The following is a 26930-nucleotide window of genomic DNA, read 5'->3' on the forward strand; positions in this document are numbered from 1 at the left end:
CAACCATCAGCCGGCGGCGGACAGAGCCGGAGCGAGGAAAAACTGTTCGATTTTTTCCCTCGCCGAATTCCTCGCCGCTCTTCGCGTCCCTCCTGCCAGCTGCTGAGCTCTGAAGCGTGGAGCAGTACGGGTTCGCGCATGCGCCAGCCAGCGCCGCCTTTCGGTGAAGAAATAACTGGTGGAAAGGGGAGATTGTTTTGCTTTAGAGCGGCGGTCCGCCATCTTTAGAGCGACGAGGAAAAGGCATACGCGAAGCCGACAGACTGCGCGAGTCGACGAGGCGTGCATCGGCCGACGAGGAGCTGACGGAGATGCGTGCGCCTGTGGACAGGAACTCTTGTTGACCGGCTCCGCGCGGGAGGAGCCGTTCGGAGGTGGAGAAGTAGTGTCGCCGGAGTTTCTTAGCCTAGCGTACATATTCCGATTTCACCGAGGTTTCGCCCACTGCACTGCCTGTGCGTCCGTAAGTACCCCTTTTGGTGCAGCCGGCGACTGTACGCTGCCAGCCTCTAGCGCAGAGGCTGCGCATATCGCTCAGCGTCTTTTGTGTGGGAAGTATGACAGTGCTGATGCCTGGAGGCCCCTTCTGCTAGGAGCTGGCTTGCTGCCACTGCGCCGCGTTTGACTGAGACCGCCAGCCCTGTCCCGACACGTGCGCGCAGTTGCCGGCGAAGTACCTCCCAAACGGGGCGAAAGCAATATGCCGGCCGGTTATATAAGCTTGCCGCGTTTTACTTTTTCACGCCATCCTCCGCGCGGCCTTTTCCTCCGGACTAGGCGGGCCGCCGGCCGAATCGATATTTGCCTTCGCCGCCGGCCTGGCGTGTTGTGCGCGTTTCTCCGCGTGTTGCCACTTGACGGCAGCCGATGTGTTCGTTGCGACTGCAGGCGAGCCCCGTTCGAGCTCCCTGGCAGAGCCGGATGCGAGTGCCGCAGTCGCAACCCCACAGCTGCTCGTTTGCTTTTCTTGGTTGCGTGCTGCATGCGAGGACAGCGCGACAGGGACCGTTTGCTGTTGAAGTCCATTCTCCCAGACACCCCAGACTCGTTCGCTAGGCCTTGTCCTTGCGACGGCTTCGGGATTCAGGACAAATAACCGTGGACGAAATAGGTGTCATTCCTCATTAAGCAGCAGCTTAAAAACGTTGATAAAACAGTCAAATTGCTAGCAGGCCATTCGGCTTTCTGTCTCGTAACGAAGTTGGTTGTTAGGAAACCGTTTATGAATGGCTTTGTATATTATCATTTATGATTGGAACTCGGCGTATTGTTGGTACTTACTGAATTGGTACTAACTGAAGAAAAAATCAACAGTGAAAGCCACCTGAAGGCATTTTCGTTTTATCTTGCGCTGAGTGCCTGAATAAGCGTTTCCTCTCTGCAAACCAAGTGCACTCGGCGTGTAGACCACTGGACCGAATTGTGTCTTCATGTACCCACATCGACTGAACTCAGGCAGCCGTAGCGACCAGCCGCTGTTGACAGCAGATGCGCGCACCTCTATCGACCGCTGTGGTGGAAGCGTTCTCACTACTTGCGTCCCCGATGTTCCCTCCCGACAGCTCCATAAAAACAGTTCATCGCGTTGTCACAACGGCGGACCACACAGTTAGTCTGCCGATTTTATACGTTGTGTAGGGAGAGGGGGACAGGGGGAGAGAATTGGAGTTTTCCGACTTCAGTTGTGTGCGCTTTAGTGAGAGGACTGCGGAGGGCTTAGTGTCTGCGTTTTCTCTGATGACCCCACGTTGTTTTAATTTAAATATTGGGTCGCGTTTTTTTTTTCAGTGGGATATACTATCATGAGTCGTAGAGCTAGCCACCAGGATTCCGGGATCGTCATCGTGCATCCGTAGCTTGAGAGGAAGGTTCAGGAGTCGATGAGGTGGCGAGGGGGACTTCCTATTCCCTCCGTTAGGCGAACTCCAGTAGTAACTGAAAGAACTGTACTGTGTACATGAACGCAATCGCTTTTAAAATGTTTCGATATTTCGACAGTGCGGACACTGTGCTTTTAGTACTGTACAAATTATTCAAAGCGAGAGGTCGTTATTAGTGATGGTGAAAGGAGCTCAACCTTCATACGAAGACCAACCACACCTTCCAGCACCACTGATTCCTGGCATATTTTGTACATGTTTTGCTCTCAGTGGGTTGATTACTTGAAGGGATAACGGCTGTCGATTTAGAACAACCGCTTCTGTGGTATTCTGTGGCGTGCAGATAGAGGGAGTTTTTGTGGTGGTCCTTCATTAATCAAGGGAAGGCCATGCGATCAAAAATTGGGACATGGAAGGTGGGGAAAGGAGGCGTAGCCCAGTTGTGGAAGTGATGTGCCCATGAAGGCCATGCAGAAGATCCCTGCAGGGAAAATTCGGGAACCAGCGTACTAATTTGCAGAACGAAGTGATAAAATAACGATGTCGCTGTATTTCGTCGGCCGGAAGGAGTGGGGAAGAGTTGTCATAGAAGGGGGCTTAAATTTGATTAACTAATGGCGTTAAAGTGCCAAAGGCTGGATGGGCGAAGTATTTACCGTTATTCTGGGTTACGTTTAATATGTCATATTTCATTAGTATGCATGTTGTCTGATACTGGATTCATTATTTAATGGCTTCGTGTATTTTAAGTGCGACAGCACTTGTAGGGCTAGTCGTCCCTATTGCGTAGATGGACGTGCGCTGTGCCTGGTCGGCTGCTGTAACCGACGCAAGGGTCTCCCTGGATTTTCTGCTTGGGATGGTCCGCTGGAAATCCTCGTACGGGATGGACCTGTGCCTCATACTACATTCATGTGAAGAGCAAATGCCGGATTTCGCTCTGGCCATTCCGAGGTTGGTGATCGATGAGGTCCAAAGGTCTTCTTTTCCGCAGCAGTCCGCGATCTAAAACGAAGTGCATATATATATATATATATATATATATATATATATATATATATATATATATATATATATATATATATATATATATATATATATACAGTAAAACCCCGTTATAACGAAGTAACGAAGTGCAAGAGGGGTCGTAATTAATTCACTATAGCCACTATTTCGTTATAGCCAATGTCCATATCTACCGACAATTTACGTGCAAGAGAGGATGTACTCACCATTAAACTCACAGCAGCCCCCGAAAACAAGAAAAACAGGCGAAAAACACAGCAAAGCACCGTTACTTTATTCGCTCCAAACGGCTCATCCATGATCATTCAACAGCACACGAACTGGCGGTTCACTTCGCAGATAAAAAGTCCAAGATAGATTTTTTCAGTCTTCTTCAGGCGAATGGTGGCTTTTTCAGCTGCAGCAGGGATTTCAAGTTTGTCCTCGCCATAATCGTGAGCGATAAAGAAGCGGGGCAGCAGGTCTTCCGCATCCCGGTAGAGTGCCGGGAGGAACATCCACGCACCCTACTGGGAGCCCGGGAGACGCGCACCCACGCGGCTGTTGCCAGGCGCTTGCAGCCGTTTTAGCGCGTTGCAGTTGGTAACCCCTAGCTAGCAGGAGTTTTGAATTAGCGCATCTGTGATGCCACATAAACCGTCGCACACTATAAGACATTAACGTGACTAGTCTTGAAATGCTCAGTAAATTCTCGTTTAAGAGAAAAAAATATTCGTTATACCCATTGCGAGTAAAATGTAGCTTTGTTAAAACGAAGTCTTAATTACATGGTCGTCTGTGGGAATTTCGAGGGGAATTACGATTGGTTTGTTATATCCCTTTTCGTTATAACGAGGTTTTATTACACACACACACACACACACACACACACACACATATATATATATATATATATATATATATATATATATATATATATATATATATATATACATACATAGTAAAAAATGGGTATAGCGTCAGTTTTGTTCGAATCTATACCAATTTTTTACTACTTTTTACGGCAACCTAAGATAGCCCTTCTCGCAATCAAAGTATATATATATATATATATATATATATATATATATATATATATATATATATATATATATATATATATATATATATATATATATATATATATAAGCAGTCCTTATTGCCAGTGCTATCGGCTACTCGAAGGTGCTTTATAGCGCCGCATGAGGTGATTGTCATTTTTGTATGATACGGTAGTAAAGACCCACTTCCGATCACGGAGGATTTTTTTCTCTACTTCCATTTCTTTACTCCTGTATCATACAAAAATGACAATCACCTCATTCGGCGCTATAAGCCCCTTCGAGTAGCCGAACAGCACTGGCAATAAGGACTGCATCTGTGGTGTGTGTTCTTACGGAATCCCTCGTCCCATATATTTGTTCAACATATATATATATATATATATATATATATATATATATATATATATATATATATATATATATATATATATATATATATATATATATATATATATATATATATGCATACATACATACATACATACAGACATGCATACATACATGAATAAAAAATGACGCGTCGAAACAAGAAAAGCTTTAACGTTTTGGCCGAGGGACCGGCCTTCGTCAGAATAACCTGATTCTGACGAAGGCCGGTCCCTCGGCCGAAATGTTTGACCTTTTTTTGTTTCGACATGTGCTGTTTTTACTTACATTAAAGCCCGCTTATATCGAACAGCGCGAGGATTGTAAAATGGTTCGATATAGCAAAAATTCTATATAGAAAGTGAAGCAAAAATACTTATACATAGCTTGCATGTGACGTCCCCACAGCCCTCTCTGGAGTACTGCTCTCTGCTTTCCCAGTGCTACTCGAGATCGGAGGGGGAGATAAGTTCACGGCCTTCCACCGTGCAAGCGGTGCTCCAAGATGGCCGCTACAGTGACGTCAGTGCAAGCTATGTATATGAGAGTAATCTTGCCGACGGAGTCACGACCTAACGCTGAGCTCTTACCACCCTGCAGATCACTATTGATACGACACTTTCTCGGAAAGAAAACAATTTATTTGGGCGGCAGAACTGCGTGAGTGTAGCCTGCTTCTTGGAGGGCAACGCGTTGCTGGTGATTGCTTGCTCCACGGTATCTAAATAGTCGACAAGCACAAAACCGCTGCCCTCAATGGCACTGCAGTATCGCCGTAGCAGGGCCACGGCAGCGACGGCTTCGCTCGTGCTCGGAAGCGGTACGGAGTCCTCGGCGTCTTCGACAGAGCGGAGACAAGCATGGATACAAGCGAATAACGGCGAACCTAGAGAACCGAGCAAGTGCGCGTAGCGAGTTCGGTGACACCGGAGCCCGCAGCGCCTAATGTGGCGCTTTCGGCCCCAACGGCATGCATGCGTGGAGCTGGTCCACTCTGCCACGGCCGATTTGGACGCGCCCGAGCTCGCGCGGGAGTCCGCGCCACCGCTGCGCGCCGAAGTATTGCGGGAAAGCCTGCCGCATGCCTTAGGAGAGCGAAAAATCCCGCGCGGATATATCCATTGTGAGCAAAATCGCGTTCGATATAAAAAGTTTTAAATGCGTGTAATTTTTATCAGAATCATACAAGGGTTCGATATAGGCAATACTTCGATATACCCGTGTTCGGTATAAGCGGGCTTTACTGTATATCGAATGCCGGTGTCCAAGTAATATTGTACTCCAATATATATATATATATATATATATATATATATATATATATATATATATATATATATATATATATATATATATATATATATATATATATATATACAAACACACACAGCCTGAAGTCTTCGTACTTTGAAAAAAGGAATTGTTTCCTCCACTTGGGGGTGGTAGCTGGTTCGGAGCGGCACCAGCTACTCAAGCCCAAGCCCAGGAAACAAATACCTTAACATAAATACGCGAGAAAGTACTGGGGAGCACAGGCCCGCCAGTAGCGTAATGGTCATCGCAACAGACGCGTGTTCTGGAGGTCGTGGGTTCGGATCCCACCCGACGCGCATGTTTTTCTCCACTTTCAAAAAAAATCTGCATATGTTTCAAGGATTATAAATGACTTACCACATTTTCCCTTTTGCTTTCCTTGGCTTTCTTGACTGCCTACCCTTATTTCTGTCTTAATTCACCGAGCCCCTCATTTACCATTCTGATTCGCTTCATACATAGGGTGGGTCGCTGCTCTGCAGTCTTGGTGCCATAGGTAGCTTAAGAGGGTTCAACGCTGGTCGACCACTCTCGACATATCGTAGACGTTCGAGTCACAGCCAGGGGTTTAAAAAGAAGGTCCCCTTCACCAACATTAGTCGGAGTGGCGCTAGCTACCGTCCCCAAGCGCAGGGCAAAATTACCTTAGCATAAATACCCTAGAAAGTCGAGGGGAGCACAGCCCCGTCGTAGCGTAGTGATCATCACACCAGACGCGTATTCTGGGGGTCGTGGGTTTGGATCCCAACCGGCGGGCATGTTTTCCTTCACTTTCTTTAAAAAAAATCTGCATCTGTTTCAAGGATAATAAATCACGACATTTTCCCATTTGCTTTCCTTGGCTTTCTTGACTGCCTACCCTTATTTACATACACACACAGGGTGTTTCAGCTAACTGTGGCCAGAGTTTAAAAATATACCGATGCACTCTAAGAACTCGCGACCAAATGCATGTTGCTCACTTTTGTATGTAGGGTCTCACGCTATTTTTTGTATCTTGCTTAATTAGATCATTAGTTAATTTTAATTACCCAACTTTCCAACCAACGAAGCTAGGAAAAAAATCCCACTCAGAAAGTCTCACAGCGGTTTGCCAAACTTCCGAATAAACAGCTTCTGTTTTTCTATCAGTTAAGTATTAGTGTTTTGCAGCTTACCGAAGATGCTGGCGAAATACAAAGAGAAAGTTGCTGTGGTTCAGCTTTGGTTAACCCTAGTTGGTAGCGAAAGCTTCACTGCCGCTGTGCGAGCGACCACCGCTGGATTTTCGCCTACCTCTATTGGCTCTGCGCCGCACACGGCCTCCTGGCCTTCCTTCGTGACCCGCGCTTATCGCTGTGGCGGCGGCCTCCTCGCTTTTCTCCGACAGGTGGCGACACGGGTCCCGCTCACGTCTCCGTTCTCTCCTCGCCTATCTCTCCCGGCCGCCTATCTGTCCCCGCCATCAGGCCGCTGCTTCGTGCCTGGCGGCTAGAGCACTGCACGGGCCCGGGCCGGCCCGAAAGCCCGAGCCCGACCCGGCCTGCGGGCCGGGCCAGGCCGCCCGAAGTCCATTATCGGCGGGCCCGGGCCGGGCTCGGGCTCGACGCCATGGGCCCGGGCCGGGCTCGGGCTAGACATAGGCCTGGCCGTTAATAGTTCCGACGTGAAATATGGAAAAGAGCATAAAAATGAATACTCTGAGTTTACTTTTACGCGCTTCTTGATGTTGGTTGTACACATTGTTTTAAAAACGTGTTTTGCTAGGTCTGATAGTCACAATACTGTAATTTTAATGAGATTTCATGTACTGCATCAAGATTTTATATTTTGGTGTATAACATATCAAAGATACGGTTACAAAGAATACCCTAGCGGGGAAGGAATTAATACACCCTGGAGCTGTGCACCTGTCTATGAACGTGTGTTTTAGATGTCGAACCAATCTATATGCGGCTGCCGTGGCTGGAAATCAAACTCGCGTGCTAGAGAAGCACCACCTCTTAACAACCACTGCAGGGAAAATATTTCAACGCACGCACATACTCCTCGATTCAAATGGGGAGCAAGAAATTTCAGCAATACCAACTTGTGGCCGAGACTACCACGTGAAGTTGCCAAGAGTATGGTCATCAAAGGTGATGGTGTCTCTCGTGTAAGAATACAAGCTATTATTACGCCGATGTGGCCTGAACTGCAGACGGTGTAAGCTAAACTACGTGCACTTTTAAACCCTTATTTTTTGCGTTTCAATTCATGACGTGCTTGTACTGACTAGATGCTCTGTCTAATTTCCCGCTACGAAGACACTGGACCAAATATAATTAACAAATTTTCATCAGCGTCCAAGACCAGAACTGGTCACACACACGCGGGCACTCCCTAGGCTTGAAAATAAATGACGGGGCCCGGGCCGGGCCTGGGCTTGAGACGACGGGCCCGGGCCGGGCCCGGGCTAGGCTCACTTGTGAATGCCCGGGCCAGGGCCGGGCCCGGGCTCGGTGTTACGGGCCGGGGTCGGGCTCGGGCTTCACAAAGCGAGCTCGGGCCGGGCTCGGGCCTTAAAATCAGGCCCGTGCAGTGCTCTACCTGGCGCTTCCAGAAAGGAGTGTGGTTTGACCTCTAACTCTCAAGATTAAAACTGGTCACCCCGCGAAGACTGCCCGAGGTAGCGTAGTGCAGCTTTCGCTACAAAACACCACGGAACATGCTGGCTTGCGCGTCTTGATTGCAGTGCTCCCGCACGTTCTGTGCACAAATAGCCATAGGCGTGTTGCCGTTTAAAAGGCGACAGAGCAGCAACGTAGGCGTTGGCTGTGCCGTTTACTCCACCGATGTGTTTCTCTCGCGACAGTTTGTCATAGCGATAAGCAGGAGGTTATCGCTTGTGCTGCCGGAAGCAACAGGTTCGACATCTGCCGTGTCGCTTTATAAGCGGCTGCGTACCTATGATTGTCTCTACGCGGAGTATTTGGGAGCATTGCAATCACGACGTGCAAGCGGCCATGTCACGTGGAGTTTTTTTTTATTTCTCGGGCATCTTGAGTCAGCTGAAAGACACTAATACTTGATAGAAAGACAGAAAATGTTCATTCGGATGTTCTGCAAACCGATCTGCCACTTCCTAATTGGGATTTTTTCTAGGTTCGTTGGTTCAAAAGTTGGGTAATTAAAATTGACTAATCATTTAATAAAGCAAAATATAATAAACAGCATAAGACACTATATACAAAAGCGGGCAACATGCATTTCGTCGCATCGTCTTACAGTGCATCGGCATATTTTTAAACTCTGGCCAAAGTTAGATGAAACATCTATATATATAGACAAAGCCACATGTCGAGTCACGGCCCGGGGGTTAAAAAAAAGGTCCCCTTCACCCCGAGCAGTCCGAGTGGCGCTGGCTACCACCCCCAAGTGCAGGAAACAAAAAATACATTAACATCAATACCCGAGAAAGTGGTGGGGAAACAGCCCCGCAGGTAGCGTAGTTGTTATCGCACCAGACCGGTATTCTGGAGGTCGTGGGTTCGGATCCCACCCGGCGGGCATTTTTCACCACTTTCTTTCTGACTCAAAAAATTCTTCATCTGTTTCTATGACCCACCACAACCTCCCCTTTGCGTTCCGAGGTTTTCTTGTCTGCCAACCCTTATTTTCTGTCTTATTTCACAGAGCCCCTGATTTCCCATTTTCTGATTCGATATATATATATATATATATATATATATATATATATATATATATATATATATATATATATATATATATATATATATATATATATGTGTAGCAAAAAAAGAAAGACACACGTCGAAAAAAGAAAAGGTTTAACGTTTCGGCCGAGGGACCGGCCTTCGTCAGAATAACGTCCCTCGGCCGAAACGTTAAACCTTTTCTTTTTTCGACGTGTGTCTTTCTTTTTTTGCTACGACTTGCCGGTGTCCAAGAAATAATATATATATATATATATATATATATATATATATATATATATATATATATATATATATATATATATATATATATATATATATATATATATAGTTAGGAATCAGGGAGGGCAGGCAGTCTATAACGCCAAGGGAGGTATAGGGGAAGTGTTCGGCTTTTTTTTTACTATGATTAGTGAAGTTAAAATCATAATTTTATATTTTAACCCCCCACGGCTTCCGATTACATCTCGGATGCCTTGCCTATTCGGCTATCTAGGCGACTGCGTTCTCCGTCACTTTCTGCGCAATTTATATTTAGCACAACTACCTCTGGCGCTTGAGCCTGGTAGCCAGCGCGTGAAGGTCGCCTTCTTTTTAACCCCCGAACCATGACTGAGGCGTCTACAGCCTGTCATGAGCAGTCGACTGACGGGAAACCCGATCGGTTCTCGGCAGCTTTCATGCCGAAAGGTACCATAAAGAAGGTACCTTTCACCCCGTGTTGTCAGAGTGGCCCTGGCTACCACCCTCAGGGGTCAGAGATAGTTGTGCTAAATATTAATACCCCATAAAGGCCCCTCCTGCGAACGACGCAAGGAAATAGCTTACGTTAACACTATGGCGGCGTACGCTATACTAAAACTCTTTATTGTCACAATTACAAGATCTTCGGAATAGCGAAGTAGTTGGGCGAATGATATTTTTCTTCGGGCAGAAAGCGATATATCTCGAAATGGGAGCGCCAGCTGCGCTACATCAGCACGTGCGAAATTAATGCAATCACTCTGTTTTGTAATGGCACTATTCCTCCTCCGACCGCAACGCAGTGACAAGGCAACGCTTTTACGTAAAGCATACCGCCTGTGCTTTGCGAATAATTGCCTGTTGTGCAACTTGATTGGGGAGGGGTGCTTTTGACGACAAGCAATAATAATATGGCCGGATGACGTAAGCGGAGGCAGATGATGGGCGTCTAAAGATGTGGGAACGTTCCGGCTGCGCACCATATATCTTAAGCGTTGAATCTGCCGTTGAGGGTATGCGAGATTCCTTCCCACGGGCGTCGTAATCGTTAAAGCACAGTTAAAATATACAAGACAAGCGTAAACGCGGGCAGTGAAAACTCGATATAACGAAGCCGGATCTTACGAACCTTCCGATCTAACGAAGAAATTCGGATTCCCTCGCAGGTATGGCTCAATGCTTTTATGAGCTCTAACTAAAGAAACATTGAGCGTCATTCCCGATTTTAACGAAGTATTTCGAGAAACAGATACTTTAAAAAGGAGCAATTTCGAATGTGCTTCGGCTGAACGCCACGAAGATGTGAGCTTTCACGACTATTTGAGCGTCGACGCAGGTGCACGGCCGATACTACGGAGGTTTTGAGCGATAAAGAATTCCTGCAATTAGGTTCCGGTGCATAGGAAGGGTCAGAGGATGCTGATGATCCAGAAACTGCTGAAGCTCCTGTGCCCGCTCCAGGGAAGGTGATGGACGCTATTGACTTGTTTGGGCATTTTGCTGGGGCTCGCGAAGGAACCGACGACGCGTTGAAAGCGCTTTCGTCCTACGAAAGGTCTACCCGCCCAATGCTAACGAACTGCACGCAGGTGAAGATCACAGGCTTTATGGCCAGGAAATAAATTCGTTTCCTCCAAAACCTCGGCCGTTTTATTGTTATTAATTTAACCGCATAGCTAAATTATAGGCAGGCAAGCGTTGCGGCGGCCGCAATTACATTTTCATGGTAGCTGCTGAGATGCGCCTTTAAGACATCGAATTTTTGAATATCCACGGCTTGTAAAATGACAGCCCCGATTTTACGAAGATCTCGATTTAACTAAATAATTCGCGGTTCCCGGTGACTTCGTTAGATCGGGTTTTAACTGTATTAAATGGTGCAGCGTTCATACCGGTAATTCGACGCGTGTAATCGTGAATTATATTTGGCAGTTTCTTTTGCAGTACAGTTCATTCCTTGTGTGAAACGCATGTTACGCTAATTGGGTTCGTACTGTATTAAAAAAAAGTTCCAGATGACATCTACGTTTAGGTCTTAAGATGTATAACGCTATAGCGTTAGTTCGGCGTGGAGGGAGCATTTTCACTTGGAGTTGGTGCATTTACGATTTATGCATTTCAAAATCTGCAGTTCAGCGACGAGAGCTAGAGTAGCAGCAAGGCGTTTTTAATCACTGCGGTACAGGAAAGGCAGATACGCTTTTGTGGCTTATGATGTGGGCGTTAAAGGTGGTGGCTGCGGTGTGCTTGCCAGTTTGAGCAAGATGCGGACAGTGTTAGTGTTTCAAAGCGCTTATTCTCTAGCGTCCTGGCCTGGCTGAAGGTTTTGGTTCTTTTGTAACACACACATTTGGAGAGACCCTTACTGGGAAAGATTTAATGGAAGTTCGGGAAAAGGGGATAAAGACAAGGTAGACCCCAACGGTGGAACCCAAACTCCAGGGACCCAGCATCAGCTGACGCTGATCTTGAGGTGAGACAAGCTCGCAGGACAGCCTGGTATGTGTCGATGAAAGCGTAATGTGCAATGCTTGAGTTGCTCACCCCTGAGCATGTCTTCCAACATGATTCTTGATTTCACAGCGCTCACAACAAACAAAGACGATAAGGATAGCGAGACACACAGGTGATGTGTGTCTTTGGCATTGAGATCCCCGTGTTGCACCGGGAAAGATGGCGTTTCTAGGTGCAGGATGAAGAGATGTTCTCGATATTCGAGGAGGGAAGGTTTGCACCGGTGGTGAGAGGGAGCACGGTATGCGAGTTTTCGCGGATCTTCGTCGGCTGCTTCGTTCCCTTCCAGAGCCTTTTGTCTGAGTGTTAATATGGTGTGAACTGTCGTCATTGTGGATTTAAGAATGCTCCTCAAACGTTTAGGTACTACACTTATAACACATAGACTAATGACCTTTTAAGCGGAAGTAATGATGTTCCGTTATGCGGATCGCCAAGAGGATGTCCGCGTTTCCGTTCCTGCATGTAGGACGATAATGAAGTCACAGGGGTTGCCATGGCAGTCAGTACGACAATTGTTGCCGTCGTGTTTTCGAGCATCTCTGCGTCCGCGCAGACTGTGTTTCCATAGTTTTGGAGATTTCCTCGACGGAATTTTATCATAGCTGCTGGTGTAGGTTTGGGAGTTTTTTGGTAGTATTCGGGCTTTTATGGATAGCTGCTGGATCGGTGACATATCCATTGTGGCGCCCAGACGTTTTCTCTATGGGGCCGGTCCTGATTTTTTCTGAGAGGCTCCTTTCGTGCTAGGAGAGTGGGCTCTCTGATATATTCAATTTATTATAAAACACAATTTAGGACCCGTGCGGTCATCATGAAAATTGAGAGGTAGGGCTGTCCTATATGCTGCTGCAATAGCTGCGGTTATTTGGTGGTCGTCAGTACGGGTAAGTTTCTGGTACGGCAGGGCGAGTGATATCCGGGTCGTGATCAGTTGTCTACACAAGTTTTGTCGTTTCTTCTTTTATCCGTGCTCTTCTCCGGTATCGGCGTTTTACAATGTGGACGAGATTTTCAAATATTTCCTGTATTTTGGCAGTTGTGTCACCGGCTCGGCCGCTCCTCGGAAGGGCGGCGCCAACAATTCTTGTGAAACAGTTTCCTGAGATCGCATGCTGACCTATTTTTAGCTTGAGTAAATTGAGCGTGACGTAAGTCCTCGTTTGCCCGACAAAGCTTGCGGCGGCGACTAGGCTGCGAAAAATTCGAAAATCATTTTCAAATTTTTGCAATTAAAAGCCGCATACTTTTATTTTCATTTCGGCATACCTTATTTCGTTTCTGGTTCTAACGCAGGTTTATCTGAGTTTTAGAGATCCTGGCATTCATCTTTCCTCCCTTTTGTATGTGGATGACACAATGCTGCTAGCAATAGCGCCGACATTGGTGTCGTTTGGAGGTGGCGCAAGTTGCGAGCGCGGCTGGCGACCGTGTCTGCCAAGCATGCGACTGCGTATGGCGCGTAGATATAACTCCACTGCGCAGGCCCAGCGCCTGCTTAAACCGCGTATCTTTTCTTTCTTCGCGGCCGGACTACCATTGCCCTCCTTTCCACGATATAGTTGCCGCTGCTCTGTACCCGCGATTCGGGCGAGCCCTCGTATCTGGCTGCCGCAGTTGTTATTTCCTGTTGGCATCGATGACGTACTTCCGTGGACACTTGGTGAGCACGTCTGATAGCGGACGGCTAGCAGGCACTCGAAAAACCGAGAAATGAGCCTAATGACGCTATCGCGATAATAATTTCCCTCCACCTTACGTTTTCTACTGCTGCACGTGCAGGCGCATAATGTGTGGTGCAACCGAAGACTGCTGATAATGACGGTCTGCAGTTTGTGTGCCTGCATGTGAAATTAGCGGTATCGGTGAAAAGTGCTGCGAGATCGCTGTTCCTCGGACATGAACTTCGTAATTATGGGCAAAGGAAAATTTATCGGCCCATGTTGTTTATCGGTTCGCAAATTTTCATGTTTGCCGGCTGGCTAATTTCCCGGTATTCCAGTGTGCCCTGGAATCCACTGACACACTCGCCGGGTGCTCATCATTATTTCAATTCAAATCCCATCACAGATGCGCAAAGAGAAGAAGACTTGCAAGTACAGTCCGCGATTCCATAAACCGTTACTGAGCTTGTCCCGAAGGGAGTCGTTATTACACCGCGATGTTTCCACTCATGCAAGCTCGTGCTTGATCATTTTATATAGTAATCTTGCTTTCAAACTCATCCGCCTTGGTTCCCTTGGTACATGCTCTCTCTCTCTCTCTCTCTCTCTCTCTCTCTCTCTCTCTCTCTCTCTCTCTCTCTCTCTCTCTCTCTCTCTCTCTCTCTCTCTCTCTCTCACACACACACACACACACACACACACACACACACACACACACACACACACACACACAGAGAGCACGCGTCATTCAAGGCACTTGTTTCCCATCATTTGAGACAGCTTCTGGCGCTCTTTCTTTTTCTAGTTCTAGCTCTCAATGAAGTTCGCCTTATGTTAATGCTGTTAACACTCCGGTGCGAGCAAAGCTCACGGGATGGTGGGAAACATGCTACCGTCCTGTTGAGTGATTCCGTCTTTGCCTTGCGCTATCTTTGTAGTATTTTTTTTTTACTGCGCTCATTGTTGCTTGAGGCAGGTGAAGCCGCCAAAGAAAAACTGACTCGTTGACTCATTTTCCTCCGCGAACATGATAGCAGTGGTTTCCGTGTCGAATAACCGAGTTGGACGTAACACGTTTACATGGTAGCGTCGAAGATAACGCGACCGATTTGTTCAGCGCTTTCAAACGAGTCGCAGTCTGTTTGAAGAGCCAGGCTCGTTAATTCGGGCCGTCTCCAAGCTCGGAGGCCGCATGCTCAGGCAGCCGAGCTTGAGAAACTACGCACATCGTAAGAGCACAGCGATGGACAGGTTCTTTCGCTGCAGCCCCTTACTTTTCTTTTTTTGCTATGTCGGATGTCGTCTTCCCGCTTATGAAAAGCTAAGGACTGGCAACCGCGCCACGCTAGAGCGCGTTACACATGGCTAGGGTTGTTCGTTTTCTGGTAAAACCCGATTTTATCAGCGGAGTTGTTGTTACTGGCCGTACGTTCGGGGTTCGTGCGCGCCGAAAACTCCCCGCGATGCACATTATCGTGTAGGCGTCGCGCAGCTGTCGCATTACCCACTCTACAACGGAAATAGACGTGATAGCGACCGCCGCAACACTCGAAAGGAGCATGCATGCATGCGCTCAGTATCGTAGGAGGACCCTTCGCGCGGGAGCTCGCATCGTCGTTCGCATGCGCTCAGTATCGTACAAGAGTCCTCGCGCGCAACGTCTTCGCAGTTCCCGGCATGGCCCGACCGCGGATAGTTCGCATGGCCGAGGGAAAAGGCCGCGAACCGAAAGGCAGGGCGTGCTACTGAAACTACGTGTCCATCGATGCTCACCTACAACGGCTTCGCGATTCAAGGCTTGCGCATGAGTGCAAGCTTCCCTAGATTTTTTTACACCCCGAACACGTGTCAGCAGAATCAGGTTAAACCCATTTGCTCCCCAAATGGACGCTTTCAAAGTATTGATCTGCACAATCGTGTGCTGACGGTCCGCCGTTTGTACAGTACTTGCTGGAAGCAAGCCACACAAACACAGCTTCCGAACTCATTGAGTTTTGACATGACTCCAAGGCTCGCTACCCAACGCTGGCAAACGCTGAACTGACATTGTTGTGCCTAGCCAGTGGAAGCTGTGATGTCGAGAGAACTTTCTCCAAGCTGAGGTACCCTCATCGATCGGACAGGTCTCGAACGAAGAGCGAAATTTTGCGCATGCAGATGATAATGTATGTAAACAAGGATGAGCGAAAAATCGTTGGCCAGCTTCTCGTGAATAAAGTGTTTCATTTCTTAGAATTTGTCAGTGACCTTTACTGTCATCATTACTGATTCATTTCCAAACCAACGCCAAAGTTCGGAGAGAGTATTTTCCAGAAAACCCCGATGTCCTCCCGATTACCAGCTTGAAACAAACACCAATTTTAGAGCGTTAGAGTTAGGAAGCTCGAGATATCTCCTGATAAAACAAATTGAGTGTATTAATTGGTACATCTGTAGATCTAACCCGAAAAAACCAAAATTCGAATTTTGCAAAAAAAAACAATTTCTTCCTGATTATCAGTTCGACAAATAGCACCCGATTTTTACCCCCCCCCCCGATTTTAAAGAAAAATATAAAACCCTAAAACGAACAACCCTACAGGGCTCAGGAATTCATGACTGGCGCTGCGTAAAATGTACTATAACCAGTTTACCCGCCGCGGTGGTTCAGTAGCTAAGGCGTTGCGCTGCTGAGCACGAGGTCACGGGTTCGATTCCCGGCCGCGGCGGCCGCTTTTCTGATGGAGGCGAAAAGCAAAACCGCCCGTGTGTACGAGATTTCGGCGCACGTTAAAGAACCCCAGGTGGTCAAAATTAATCTCGAGCCCTCCACTACGGCGCGCCTCATCGCCTGCGTTGCGTCGGCGCGTTAAACCCAACATTCAACAATCAATCACGATAACCAGTTTGCAAATTTTCGCTGCTGCCGTTGAACGAGGCGATGACCCTGCATACCTTGTTGTTGGAGGCGCTTTTTTAGCAGATTCAACAACCGGCTCTTGATAGATTTAGTAATGTGCTGTACTGTGTCGGGTGTATGCGAGGGCAAGATAACCGTTGGTCTTTAAGGGTAACATAGTGGATCCCTGAACAAAGCAAGCGTGGCAGGGGGCGGCAGAAAGTTAGATGGGCAGATGAGATCAAGAAGTTTGCGGGGATAAATTGGTCGCAGTTAGCACAGGACCAAGATAATTGGAGATTAATGGGAGAGGCCTTTGCCCTGCAGTGGGCGTAGATAGGCTGTGATGATGATGATGATGATGATGATGATGATAGAAAGAAAGATGATATGGAAAGGGAACAGTTCATTCGGTTCGGTACGTACCACGTCGCGGTGTTTGTGGGGGACGCTTGGGATCCTTTTTTTTTTTTTTTTTGACCACTGAAGAACTAGCCCCGTTCTTAGTGACTGCCATCATTGGAGGGGTGGGGAGCCGCGCCATATAGCCGTGAAGTTCGCAATTTGGAAGTGTTGGGAGTGCCTGAGTGACCGGAAGGATGCGCAAGAGCGCAACGCGGAAGAGCCGCGCAGTGCGCAGGGATCGTCTTTCGTGGCGGCGTCGCTAGTTGCATCACGATCCCCGAGGCTACTTAAGTTGCGCTCCACCTGCTGGCCGCGCGCTAGCTGCAACCTTTGAGCCAGCCGGTGTAAGAGACGTAGACCTTTGCATCGGCTCACGTATTGTACGCAAAGTCGGGTGTCTTATACGCACTTTCGTTGGAAAACAAAGGTCCATCCTGGCGAGGTGACGCCGATATGATACTTTGCTGTTGTGATTTAGCTTTCTGAGTCGATCACGGGTAACCTCCCTGGATCTTGAGGTTGGCTCTGGTGTGGTCATAGTGTGCACTCTGTGCTCATCAGTTATGTGGCGCAGGTAAGTGCTCAGTGGCACGCTTTTTGAACTTTTGCAGAAGTGGTTTTGAAAGGCAACAAATGATACGTCTGGCTGCGTTAGACTGTTTGTTCATGACGTTGTGCAGCTGAAACCCTAAACACGAGATGCTTTGGCTGGTGCTTTACATGCACATCGGTATGTTGCTGTCGCCTTAGTCTCCCTGAAATTGCGGTTTCCCGTCGCGGTGGATTTCTCATTACTAGAAACGAACACCGGAGAGAACGTGTGTAGGATATGAACTGCGCCCTGAAGGAAAGGGAGGGTGTGCGCTGCAGGAGAGAAGGTACTGGGGAAAAATGAAAAAGTGGAAGCGAACGGAACGACAGAAAAGCCGGAAAAGAAAAGGGGGCGCTTGGGGTACATAGGAGAATGAAAAAGGGAAATGTAATGTGGTGACCGGAGGCAGGACGTATAATTAGCGGGATATAAAGGCAAGATGATAAAACTAGTTGTGCGAAAGGATGTCGGGGTTCCTTTCCCACCCCCGAGGCGGAATTAAGGTGCACCGTGAGCGCTGCATCGCAAGTACGCGCTTGACAACTTCATCTGTAGGGTATTATATATGTTAAAATATATAATACCCTACACCCTGAACAGTAATATAACTTTCTTTGATGGTCCCAAAATAAATAAGCTTGATCTAATTGAACAATTTTTAAGCAGAATTTCTGAAGGGTAGAAGATAGCAGCGAGTTCTCACGTGGCGTGCTACACTGCCTTACTTTTATTTGTCCAGAAAGACCTGTCGGATTTGCCTTTGAGTTCCATATATGTGCGTGCGTGTTTTTTTCTTCTTTTTTTTACGTTGTTCACAGCGTTGTGTGAACGTCTGGTTCTTCCGGGTTTTTTTTGTTGTTATTTTTTTACAAAGCGTACCAAGCTTTTTTGTCATTTGTTTTCCCCGAAAGTAAGTTGTAATAAATTGTTGTTTTCCCTGCAGGTATGCATGCGTGCATTGGACTTTTGTGCACATGTCATACACCTGTATCCGTGTTTATGCTGGTGTGTAGATGATCACGGTTGTTGAATTTTTTCGCGTGTACATGTGTTTATACTATGTAAGTGTACTGTGGTGTTATATTTACGTTTGTGCGTATGAAATCATTCCTGTTAGTTTGTTGTTCTTGATCACACCGTTTTTGGGAACTTTTTTTTTTCTTCTTCTCTCTATCTCCTTTCCTATTTTTTCTAGCCTGCAAGTGTCTTGTGTGCTACCGCTGCCACCTTGTGTGTAGGGCCTCAGGCCTCGTCAAGCTGCTGAATGAGCAGCTTTTTGTCTGAGGTCCGTTTTTCCACTGAGGAAAATAAAAAACATTCTGATTCTGATTCTGATCTCCCGGTAATGCGGCCTCTCTGAGCCTTGCATAAACAACATGATTTTCGCGTAGTGGGCCGTGTATTCCGTTGCGTGGCGCCTACACGTGGTCGAGAAATACTTAGTGGACTGACTGTTCGTTACGGAGGGAAAAAATGTGGCGTATAGTGCAGAGGGACGGAGAACTGGCGAAACTGGCCTCATGAATGTGCACTAGTGTTAAGCGAACAAGGAGCCGCACTGTGTGGCGTGCCTTATCATAGTACTGCAATCAAGTCGGAGCTGCGATTCCGCTATCTCAGCGATGTCGGAGTCGGTCGTGCAGGAGGAGGGGAGGGTCTTCCTGCGGTTGCGGCGCGGGGGTGAAAGCAGCCCTGGCCGTGCGAGGCGGACGGAAATAGCGTGCGAGTGGCGCGCGGATGCCGCGGCGAGCGGTTCGCGGAAGAGAAGCGGCGAAAAGGGAGGACAGCCATTTTCTCCGGCGCCCACTGACATCCCCTCGGCGGTCGCCTTGGGTTTGTTTTGCAGCGGGGCGACCCACTCTCCGCTGGCGACCTCGCCCCGAGCGCTGGCGGCGGCGGCGGCGGCGGCGCGCCTCAAGACAATGACTTTGGGCCGACCGGGTAAACAACCTTCGTGGCAGTCTGCGCGCTCGACCGTCGACGGCTCGCAGCCGCCGTGAATGCTGTCGGATTTGAATGCGAGCGAGCAGCTCATTGATGAGCACTTCGTACGTGCCGGTGTAGCAGCTACCTGCGAGCAGTACAGAAACGCGCCGTGGAAAAGCATGTCGCTGTGACCTAATGAATCTGATGGGACAAGTAATACGCTCAGATAAGATTACGGGACGCTCGCGTGCGCTGCATCGCGGTCATCTTCATAAGCAGAACAGACGCTGTGCATATCCGGGACAATCAATTCTCGTCACAAAACGGCCCAGAAAGCACACACTCACAAGCGAGCAATGAAATGAGCAGGTCTGTCTATATGTTTAGCAGCTGCCTGCGGCAGTTACTGGTTGGTTGCAGGCAAAAGGAATGGTTCAATTGCCTGTGGCAGTCGACCGTGGAAGGGGTGTACCTTCCGAAGAACTAACTGACTTGCAGCGAGCGCCTGAGCCCGGCCGGCCTACATATCCCGCGCCGACTGTCTCGAGCCAAACGGCTCTTGGCCACGCGAGCAGGTACGACGAGCGTGCGCCGTCTAGACGAGTTGACCCGAACTATGGCGTGCTCCGGGCGAGGGACTGAGAAGCGACACGCCGCTCTTCAGCGCGTCTCCGTGTTTGACCTGAAGGGACCTTCGGTTTCGCATCGCGAGACCGCTGTGGTGTCGTTGTCAAATCACGTGCCGTCGCGTGCACTGTCACACCGAGGTCTCGCTCGCCGCCAGCGCCTGTACCCTATCAAAATGGCTCTTGCCGTCTTTATAACTGCATAGGTCAAGCCACGGTGAGAAGTGCCCCCCTCCCCCACCAACCTCAAAAAAAAAAAAAAAAAAAAAAAAACGCCGACTCCACCTATAAACAGCCGCCTATGTTGCTATTTCTTTGTTTCGCGTATGGCTCGTTGGTTTGAAGGACTTTCGTACTCTGGAAGGAAGGCCCTAACGTTGCGGTAAGGCGTAGCTGATTGTCGTGGGCCGTCAGCGCCACCGGGTAATGTAGGAGACTGTGGTGGGAGCAGCGAGATATGGATAATGAATTCTGAAGAGATTAGCCCCATGAGCGGCGGGGCTTGCCACTTCAAATTGCGGTGAACATAATGAGGCGAACAATGAAAAGAAAGGGGGGAATTGCGGGGTGAATAAGAGGGAGAAGAACATTAAGTAAACAAGGAGCGCCCAAAAAAACTGAAGCAATATAGGCGAAAAGATCTGAGCACCCCAGGGTTAGAAAACCTCGACAAACCCTGTGTCAGTTAGTTTATTTCGTAACGTCGGGAGATGGCAATAACAGTAATCTCATAGAAAAGACCCATGTCCTACTCGAGAATTTCGCCGTGGTACAGCCACCATTCCGCCTGAAGAAGAGTGGCAACAAGTGAGGATCAACAACCTGCACGAGGTTTTAACGCGATAGCGTCATTAGGCTCATTTCTCGGTTTTTCGAGTGCCTGCTAGCCGTCCGCTATCAGGCGTGCTCACCAAGTGTCCACGGAAGTACGTCATCGATGCCCACAGGAAATCATAACTGAGGCAGCCAAATACGAGGGCTCGCCCTAATCGCGGGTACAGAGCAGCGGCAACTATATCGTGGAAAGGAGGGCAATGGTAGTCCGGCCGCGAAGAAAGAAAAGATACGCGGTTTAAGCAGGCGCTGCGCCTGCGCAGTGGAGTTATAGCTACGCGCCATACGTAGTCGCATGCTTGGCAGACACGGTCGCCAGCCGCGCTCGCAACCTACGCCACCTCCAAACGACACCAATGTCGGCGCTATTGCTAGCAGCATTGTGTCATCCACATACAAAAGGCAGGAAAGATGAATGCCAGGATCTCTAAAACTCAGATAAACCTGCGTTAGAACCAGAAACGAAATAAACTATGCCGAAATGAAAATAAAACCGAGTACGCTGCTTTTAATTGCAAAAATTTGAAAATTAATTTTGGAATTTTTCGCGGCCTAGTCGCCGCCGCAAGCTTTGCCCGGCAAACGAGGACTTACGTCACGCTCAATTTACTCAAGCTAAAAATAGGTCAGCATGCGATCTCAGAAAACTGTTTCACAAGAATTGTTGGCGTCGCCCTTCCGACGAGCGGCCGAGCCGGTGACACAACTGCCAAAATACAGGAAATATTTGAAAATCTCGTCCACATTGTAAAACGCCGATACCGGAGAAGAGCACGGATAAAAGAAGAAACGACAAAACTTGTGTAGACAACTCATCACTACCCGGATATCACTCGCCCTGCCGTACCAGAAACTTACCCGTACTGACGACCACCAAATAACCGCAGCTATTGCAGCAGCATATAGGACAGCCCTACCTCTCAATTTTCATGATGACCGCACGGGTCCTAAATTGTGTTTTATAATAAATTGAATATATAAGAGAGCGCACTCTCCTAGCACAAAAGGAGCCTTTTTTCATTTCATATTTATACTAGTTGTATTGTTACCAGTGCAAAGAATAAAATTTGCGTCGGAGTTTTTGCGCGTTATGTATCGCTCCTGTTATTAAAGCGAAGCTTTCTATTCCTCACTGATGTCGTCGACGTCCGATGCAAACACACTGCAGGAAAGCCAACTTTACACAATGAGTTTCACAAAGGGCACATCAATCATGCACCACATAACATAACAATGGGATGTCTTTGGACACCTAACGGACCTCTCGTAATACGCAAAATATAGTTTGGCAGTGCACAGGGTTATCGATGATGATGATGAAATAAATTCTCTAAGCAGGATTGTACTTTGGCTTTGGACTTCGGTGATGTGGGGTTGGCCTTTGGCTTAGTTGAAGTGGACTTTGGCTTCGGACTTTGGCCGTTTGGATTTTGTTCGGAATTTGGGAGAGTGTATTTTGGAATTTGGCTTGGACCCAGGTTGCGTGGGAGAAACCATCTTTCTCTTAAGAAAAGTGCTCTGTTTTTTTTTTTTTTTTTCGTTCGTCCGGCTGTCTTTTAACCCTAAAATCTATGTTATAAAGCTTTGAAGCCTAGGTTTTGTGCTCCGAAGCCACAATCAGGCGTGTGCAGCGGAGCTCTACGGATGTCCACCCCTGGAGGCTCTCTAACCTACGCTGGTATCTCGTGCACCCTCGCGGTTTTATTTCTCGCCGCAATTTGAAAACCGGCTCCTGCGGCGGGGAATCAAACTTGTGACATCCGTGATGCCGCTTTATACCACTTCTATTATGGATCGCCTTTTGTGAGGGCCTTCCACTTCGACACGTTGTGTACTGGGGGTTTTGGCTCAAAGTCCCCCTTCGACGATGCTGTCACCTTTTATTTATTCGGATCCTTGCGCCCTTTCCTGTGCCTTGCAATGTTAATACCCTTGTGACAGATCCATGGTGTCTTCTCATTACCTGGTCGAACCGTGTCAACGTTCCTTGAGCCCCAACTTCGGTGTTTTTGTCGTTGGAAGTCTTTCGTACCAGATTATTTCGAACTTTTCTCGTTCGCAGGTCCGCCTGACCTCGCTGAATATTGATTGTGTCGCATTTTCGTCGGCCATATAGTTTTTTTCGAAGCTGAAACGGAGCTGGCTTTGCTCATGGTATGTGACATGCACGATGACCTCTCGTGCTTCATAATAATATTTATATTATTAATTACAACAATAATAATATTCTGTATGGTATATTCTATGCAATATACAGTAAAATGCACTATTCAATTGCTTGAAAAACAAAGTACCAGTGCACGAAGCTGCATTGGGACGCCCTGTTAGTGTAATTAGTGTAAGTAGGTGCCAACAAGGCAGAGTGCTGCTGGGATAATGAATCGTGTCAGTAATTCAAAAGTAAACACAGGAAAACCCAGTATACAACAGTTACATGCAGCAAGTGGTTGAACGAAAGCTTTCCTACTGCGTATAATTGTTAAATGGCGGCCTGCGTAAATGTAACTTATTAATATGCAACTAGCTGTCAAAGTTCACATGAATATGTCGTCGCTTATACTGTGGAAAATGCGAGAAAAATGGCTGCCTCCATGAAATTTTTAACACTGTCGATTGATTCCAAAGGGGCGACCATGAAGTTTTGATATTAGAATCGAACCGATTATTTATATCAAAGCCATGGTACAAAGACTGATTTACTCTAATAGGGAGGCTCGTAGCCCTGGGGGAGGGGATGATAGAAAAGGGTTTGTGAATGAAATTTTTATTGATATTAAGGCTTAACACAGGGAAAAAACCGACAAAAACTGACAGTTTACACTAAACCATATTTTTTCTAGGTGCTGACACTGAATTCTGGGGACTTCTGCAGCAACAAGCTCTGCAAACAACTTCTCCCATAACCCTACCCGAAGGAAATTCTGTCGGCGTTCAGGCTGAATCCACCTTTCAAGAGCAGGCCACGCACCTGTTGTACTTGGCTATGATTAAGACCAACCAGCAGATAGATGGCTGGCGTAATTGGTGTGGAATATAAGAGCCCTGTGGATGATATTTATTAACAAATTTGAGGTCGTGCGAAGCCAGAATTTTCTAGAAGCGACTTCGCCTTTGTTGCTCATCGTACTTATTAAATAAAACTGTATCACATTTTCTAAGCTTTCTGGTATTCATTTTAAGGCTCATCTGACCACTGTATCAGATTATAAAAACATCAGTAAGGATTCTGACGCAAATAGGTAATTTTATCTTCTTTCGTGGTTAGAAATCTGGGACTGACAGCCTAACGCAATAAGAAGTACGCCCGAAGTAAACCTATCTTGGACTCAGGGCCTTAGCCAAAAATTTTCTTTGGGGGCGGATGGGGGTACGGGAAGGCAGAAGTTTGACCAAAAGGAGCACTAACATTCGCTTACACGCTGCCTAGAAAAAAAATTTCGGGAGGTGGGGGAAGGGGAAAAGAGAGAGTTCAACCCCGTCCCCCCTGGCAACGTCGCTGCTTGGATTGTTCCGAAATACTACTGCAGAGACACGAGGACATGACATTCTAAATCCTAAATACTAATTGCTTGATTGTTGTGCCCCGAGTCCCCACAGCTATGTCATCTGCATATTAGGCGAAGCGAGCAGCAGAGTCCATTTCGAATGTGCGAGCAACACGGTTCATGGCCAAGTTGAACAGCGTAGGGCCGATAATAGAGCCTTGAGGAACTCCAATGTCAAGGTAGTAAGGTGGTAGGCGTTGCGTCTAGTGGACCCGAATGGAACGGCGTTCTTTGAAGAAATGGCGTTCTAACTGGGAAAAGCAGCGGCCAGTTCAGGGAGTATGCCCTCCTGTCGAAAGCCTTACGAACATCGAGAGCGAGGATGTGCAGGAATACTCGCGGCAATCCCTACTTTGAACAGGAGAAATCTTCGCGCATAACACCTATGCTGAATCGGCATATACTCCTGTCATCATCTCTAAATTGAAAACTCCCAGACGTCTTTCTGAGCCTAAGTGCCGCTGCTGTGGCAGTAACAGCACACGAAACTTATTCTATCTTATTGAACATGTTCAGCCTGCTCAACTGGCCACGAACAGGTAGCTCCTCACGGCCTCAATACATTCAACTACTTCTGCAGAACACGACCAGTGGGTCAGGGACAACCCTTAACTGTTTGAGAAAAATCACATACTTCGGTCTTAAAAATGATCTTTTTAAAGTAGTACCATAGGGGATCGTCACCGTCTTACCACTCCGACCCCCTGGAGCATGCCCCTATGTGGAACCAGGATGAGTCCGAATCATCTCTACAGTGTACTCACGAATTACACCAAATGCATACGTAAGGTACATCTGCCACGGGCAAACTTTTCTGCAACCATCTTCTCCTACACTCGCTCCCTTTTCTCCCAACAAAGTCTCTTGGCCTATCTTTGACATCCTATCTTGAATAAAGTCATTCATTCTATTCCCTTCTTCTTAGGCTTTGTTTGCAGACAGAGGCTCCGGACCCCCGTGACTTTGCCTAGCTAATGCATGTTTCTGTCGCAGCGACGGGCTCAGCGCCCGTTTGAAGATCGCGAATTTTTGTCGACGTGCCGCTAGTGCACGCAAGTTGCCATGGTTGCGTTTTCCGGCCTGCATCGGTGTACTGTGTTTTCCAGAGTCTTCAATATTTCCTTGTGCTTGTGCCGATTGTCGTGTACAACTCTGTTCGCCTGTTTTACCTGCACCCGAGCGCCCTTGTGCGTTTCTATGACGACGTCTACTGAGCAACGGATGTCAAATAACAGCGAGCGGGTGATATTTGCAGCGCAGCCTATTTTGTGCGGATTATGGGTCGTCGTCCGCGCTAGGAGCGTGGCTTGCGCTGCCACGTGAATTCCGCAGTCGTTACTGCGGCGCTACTTGTGCAAGATAAAAAAAAGCTTTCTGTGTTGCTGTGCTGTGCTCTTTCATCGCGTAGGATTAGCCTGACATTTTCCCATCCGCGCTTTCATCTTAGAAGCAACAGCTGCTTCAACCGGCAGCCCGCGCGTTTTGGGAAGCTTGCTTACACCGTGACCCTGTGAGGATTTTCATCTGATCGGCTATAATTTGTTACGCTTTGTAATATCATGAAGGCTGTTTTAGACCACCGTCACGTGCGTTCTTTTTAAGCGAAGCTAGCGCAAGAAAAAGACTTTTGGGAGCAGCTTTGGCACGTTCAAGTTTCTTTTCGTCCTATGGTGCACCGTGCCGTATACTATCCATCCATTTCGTTCGCAGTGCCGTAATAATTACTACACCTATCCCTGACTCTAAAGCGTTCATTAGAAATGAACCAGAGGCAACCTTCTTTTGTGCGTGATAAAGTGGTATGTTCGATACCAATGCTTGAAAACCGGGAACCTTTCGGCAATGAAATTTGAGCAATCTAGTTAAAGGTTATAACACAGTTCTCGCTAAGTTTATCTCGCTTTCATTTCCGTATAAATCAGAAGTATTCCGAAATTGAGCTAATCTTATTCCTTCTGTTACCACTACGTCCTTGTCGCCCCCAGTTTTTCCTCAGCTGAGTATGTGCGCTTAACGTTAGCTGTGCGAGCACTGTCGCGTAAGTTGCTGGTAAATATCGTCTCAAACAACGTAGTTTTACGGACAGCTAAGTAACCCGCCGCGGTGGATCAGTGGCTAAGGCGTTGGGCTGCTGAGCACGAGGGCGCGGGCTCGATTCCCGGCCTCGGCGGCCGCTTTTCTGATGAAGGCGAAAAGAAAAACGCCCATGTGTTCGAGATTTCGGCGCACGTTAAAGATCCCCAGGTGGTCAAAATTAATCCGGAGCCCTCCACTACGGCGCGCCTCATTGCCTGCGTTGCGTCGGCGCGTTAAACCCTGCAATCAACCCTCAATCAGCTAAGTAGGTGCGCTGTGCGTTTGCTTGTAGGGTAAAATGTA

General features: G+C 47.6%; 1 protein-coding gene across 1 annotated transcript in view; it reads left to right on the top strand.

The window, feature by feature from the left end:
• The first annotated feature begins 215 nt into the window (after window positions 1–215).
• LOC144154963 (protein FAM13A) overlaps window positions 216–26930 on the top strand; it is a 140332-nt gene continuing 113617 nt past the window's right edge. The window contains exon 1 of the mRNA XM_077686120.1: window positions 216–463. The gene's annotated coding sequence lies outside the window, so the exon portion shown is untranslated. The remainder of the gene's footprint in view (window positions 464–26930) is intronic.

The sequence above is a fragment of the Haemaphysalis longicornis genome, unplaced genomic scaffold (genome assembly GCF_048455015.1).
Source record: "Haemaphysalis longicornis isolate Haplotype H1 unplaced genomic scaffold, Haemaphysalis longicornis Haplotype H1 scaffold_1, whole genome shotgun sequence".
In the NCBI taxonomy this organism is placed as follows: Eukaryota; Metazoa; Arthropoda; class Arachnida; order Ixodida; family Ixodidae; genus Haemaphysalis; species Haemaphysalis longicornis.